The sequence below is a fragment of the Bidens hawaiensis genome, unplaced genomic scaffold (genome assembly GCF_021521415.1).
Source record: "Bidens hawaiensis isolate Kalapana, Puna unplaced genomic scaffold, B.hawaiensis_p1.1 tig00017977_1, whole genome shotgun sequence".
NCBI lineage: Eukaryota > Viridiplantae > Streptophyta > Magnoliopsida > Asterales > Asteraceae > Bidens > Bidens hawaiensis.
The window spans coordinates 1-5,145 of NW_027492715.1; positions in this window are offsets into that span (position 1 = coordinate 1).

A 5,145-nucleotide genomic window follows, 5' to 3' on the forward strand; every position below is an offset into this window, starting at 1 on the left:
AAACATCGTTCACTAGAAACGTACCTGTGACGACATCCGGAATCTGCCTGGCTTGTTCCTGGGTCAGCATGTAGGCTCTAGTTCTGGGCCTAGCTTGATCGGCATCCTTCTTTCCACTACCTCCAGCTACACCTTCAGTGCACTCCCTTGACATATGGCCCGTCTTGCCACATTTGTAACATGCTGGCTTCGCACTGCACTCATTGGCATAATGCCCTACCTTCCCGCACTTATAACAGGCATTCGACCCCATTCTGCATTCTCCACCATGGGCCTTTCCACATTTGAGACAAACATTAGAACTTTTACCCCACTTGCACTCACCACCGTGCCTCTTTCCGCAGGTCTTACACGATCTCTTCTCCCACACTTTCTGTTTCTTATCCTTGGAGTTCCATAACTGAGTACCGGGTCGTTTAGCAGGAGTGACCCCTTTCTTCTCTTTCTCTTCGTCCCTTTCCACCCTATCATCCGCGGCCACGTCAGCATAGACCATTTCCGCGAGTCCAACAGCCGAATCAAAAGTAGCAGGTTGAATCGCCCTGACTAACATGCGGACCTTTTGTGGCAACCCCCTCACATAACATTTGATTCTCTTGACCTCAGTGTCAACCATGTCAGGCACCAACCTAGATAGTCGGTTGAACTCCGTGGTATACTCACGATGCGTCATCATACCGGCTTTCAAATTCTGGAACTTCATCTCCGTTCTTTCAACCTCGGCATCTGCACAGAACTTCTTCATTACCAACTCTTTCAAATCTTCCCACCTCATCTCTTTGATCTCTTCACGGGTCTTCCTCTGCTCCACACTCTCCCACCAATACATAGCCTCATCTACGAATGACTGAGTAGCATAACCCACAGCTTGGTCGGGACGGCATTCGCTAATGCGGATAACCTTGTCCATAGCGGTTATCCACTGGAGAGTAGCGATTGCGTCTCCTAAACCGGTCAGCTTAGGCGGGTCACAACCTTTGAAGGACTTATAGCTGCACCCACCTTGTCCTCCTCTCCTATCATCGACTTTCACAGACTTATCCCCACTCGAGGCCCCTCTTTCACCTTCCCCATCCTTTCTACCATCACCACCCGCCCCTTCAGCAGTTCGCTCACGGCTTCCAGCAGATCCTTCGGGATTCAGGTTCTTCACAGCAGCAACTACAGCCTGAACGATGGCTGCTTGAACTGCGGGGCTAAGTTGAACTTCTTCGTTGTTGTTCTGGTCTCCTCCAGCTGCGCTTCCTTCATCTTCGGTGTGGGAAGCTTCTTCTACCGAAGGTTGCCGGACAAGACGAGGCCTGCCACGACGTCCAGTGCGACCCCCAGTTTCAACAAATTCTCCAGCTCCAGCCATTAGTATTCTAAAGGGGAAAACACAAACATCATCATTCAAGGAACTATTTAGTACAAGGATAGCAAGGCTAACAGGTAATAACAGTGGCCAGCTGTGACTAGCTGATCACGTTGCTTTCCGTGTCCTATACACTTCCCTTTATGAGTCTATTTGTGCTGGTTCTACTTAAGCAGTTAGTCAAATCAAACAATCAATTATTCCTATCCCTGTCGATCACATATCTTTTCTTTCTCATTAACATATATCATTTAATCATACAATTTACCTTTACTGATCTTGCTTGAGCGACACATGGCATTCTTGGACTGGCATCTTCTTTCCTTTCTTACTTAAATCCCATTCTTTGTTCGAGTCTAAGCATGTAGGATGCTTAAATCTCTCGAACTTTGCTCTGATACCAACTTGTAAGGCCCCGTCACCGGTAACCCTACTTTCGCGTTGGATTTACTCATAAACACAGTTCTAAATATCAGAGTTAATTAAAAACTTTACGCGAAATATAAAACTTTCATAAAACATTACATATCAATTCATAATCATGTCTTAAAACATTCCTCTTGTCTTTCAAAATCAAAACATAACTTATAAAACATATCAGATCTTCAGATGCCAGGCTTTAGTCTTCTGCCATGTGTCCTCCACTCAAGCCAGCTGTCTCATCCTACTCACCTGCGTGCATACTAAAAGTCAGCTACGCTGAGTGAGTTCTAGTTAATCATACAATACCATACAATACCTTATTACATACATACGTACTTAACCTCATAACTTTCTTTCATACACACATAAGTACTCATACCTTCATTCTTACTTACATACTTTCTTTCTTACTTACATACTTTCTTTACATTCATAATCATACGTTTTAAAGAGCCTTTCGCCCTATAACCTCACAGATATTATAAGGGTCTGGTCCCTAACATCACAGATATTATAAGGGTCTGGTCCCTATCCTCACAGATATTGTAAGGGTCTGGTCCCTAACATCACAGATATTATAAGGGTCTGGTCCCTAACATCACAGATATTATAAGGGTCTGGTACCTAACATCACAGATATTATAAGGGTCTGGTCCCTTGCTTTCGAATATTAGTAGGGTTCAGTTCCCTCCTCGTTGCCATACAACCATGCATCATACCTCGAGTATTATTAGGGCTCGGTACCCTTTTCGTAACCATACAACCATACAACCGTCATTTCCTTCTTTTATTAGCTTTATTACGTTCATACACATAAACATTCATATCATACTTGCCATATTTATAACGTTACAACCTGACAGTACGTGCAATATCCGAAGATCGTTCACGAACCATCAAGCAATCATTCATACATATCACATATATCACATATGGCTTTATAACGTTACAACCTGACAGTACGTGCAATATCCGAAGATCGTTCACGAACCATCAAGCAATCATTCATACATATCACATATATCACATATGGCATACACTCATCACTTAGGATAAATGTATTAACAACACATCAAGTATGCACACAGCCCCGAAAACATAACAAGGAATGGGGCTAGAAACTCACCTGGATCCTGTTACGTTCGCCGTTGATCGTAATTCCTTTCTTTAACTGGGCTCGGCTAACTGTATAATATTTACACATATCAATTAACTACTACTACTCGTTTTGTATTTCTATCTATATATGACCCACAACGAACGGGGGTCCGGGGGCAGCGCCCCTGGCAGCGGGGTTCTAGGGGCGGCAGCCCCTAGCGGGGTCCAAGGGGCAGAGCCCCTGGCTGGGGTTAAGCTGCCAGGTCAGCTTGGAAAAATTTTATTTTCGATAACTGCCTTACCACATTTTCCATTAGGTTTTTAATTTATTTTATAATCGAACTTCACTTCAGGCGAAGTTAAACCTTAGGCGAACTTGGCTTCAGGCGAAGTTAAACCTTAGGCGAACTTGGCTTCAGGCGAAGTTAAACCTTAGGCGAACTTGGCTTCAGGCGAAGTTAAACCTTAGGCGAACTTGGCTTCAGGCGAAGTTATACCTTAGGCGAACTTGGCTTCAGGCGAAGTTATACCTTAGGCGAACTTGGCTTCAGGCGAAGTTATACCTTAGGCGAACTTGGCTTCAGGCGAAGTTAAACCTTAGGCGAACTTGGCTTCAGGCGAAGTTAAACCTTAGGCGAACTTGGCTTCAGGCGAAGTTAAACCTTAGGCGAACTTGGCTTCAGGCGAAGTTATACCTTAGGCGAACTTGGCTTCAGGCGAAGTTATACCTTAGGCGAACTTGGCTTCAGGCGAAGTTATACCTTAGGCGAACTTGGCCGTAGGCGAAGTTATCCTTAGGCGAAGTTACGCTTGAAGGCGAAGTTCATCAGGCGAACTTAATCTTGCAGGCGAAGTTATCGCGCTGCAGATCTGTTTGCCCATAACTCCTTCGTTTCTTAGCCAAATAACTCGATTTTGGTACCCACGGAATCGTATGATCGGCGCCTACAAATCCCAACCATCAAATCGGCCTAAAATCGACGTTTTAGGGGTCCGATTTGGGCAGTTTGGGTTTCGGGTCCGGTTAACCCATCCAATCCTAACCATTTACAGTAATAATAGATTTGTTGGATTGTTCTTACCTTACCAACTCAGATCTATCAACAAAATCTCGGGTTTCGGCTTCGAATCTTGATCGGTTAATATGTGTGTGTTTTGAGGAGTGTGTGTGGAGTTTGGTGAGAAATGAGATATTTTGGGATTTTGGGGGTATTTATATCCCTGAAATCCCATTCTCATTTATCCTATCTCAATTAATCCAAGTCCAAGACCCGCTCCTACCCGATATTAATAATTAAAAAACGCGAAATCACTAACATAACTTTCTTTATTCAACATTATAAATTTTAGGATGTTACAATTATCAATTTGGATTAGCTTTGTAATGAGAATGCTTAAGGATAGAGGCGTATGCCAAACATGAACAATGAAGATTAGATGCCAAGAATATTAGTAAACCAACCTCGGGATTGTAGCAGTGTCAGAGAAGAGATAGTTGTGTAGTTACACCTTGTCATAAATACTTAGTGCAAATGTTGTAACTTATTTTTATCAATAATATTCCGCTGCTTACACTTGGTACCAATTTGTCCTTGAAACTCCCAGCCCCCTTATTGGCAGGGTGTGACAACAATGACCAAACATATAACACAATGCACAGAAAAACTCATTTAAAAACACAGTGGACAATCAAATAATACAATATTTTTATTTTTATATAACAATATGATATTCATATTAAAGATAAAAAAATGCTTTTTATTATGGTAAAAAAATGTCGTATGAAAAAGTTATAAACGTTTTAAAATAATGAATAATTGACATGTGTCTTGCATGTGGAGAAAGAAAGTAATCATAAGTGAGTTATTACTTTAATGTCATTCTCATCAATTTTATTCTTAAATTAATCCCCAACATCCAAATTTAAAATCAATTAATTAGATTTCTTTTTCGCCCTTCTCATTTTGTTGTACTTTGTATTTTAACCTTACCCTAAATTTGTAACCCTTTGAGTTACGTTATATCTAATTTTGGTTTTTCGGTTAAAAGATTCAGTTTTGTTGATTTGCTCATATTATTTAATTGGTAGACGTTGTTTGCATAGAACCACTTAAGTTTTATTCTACGATTGCTACTAGATTTATCATACATGTAGCCAATCTTAATGGCTTCCCACTGGATTAACTTGATTAGTAGTGTTTTATCACACCTGAAAGCCGGAGAGGATTGCCTTTTACATACTTGATTTCACAAATACATTAAAAGTTTTC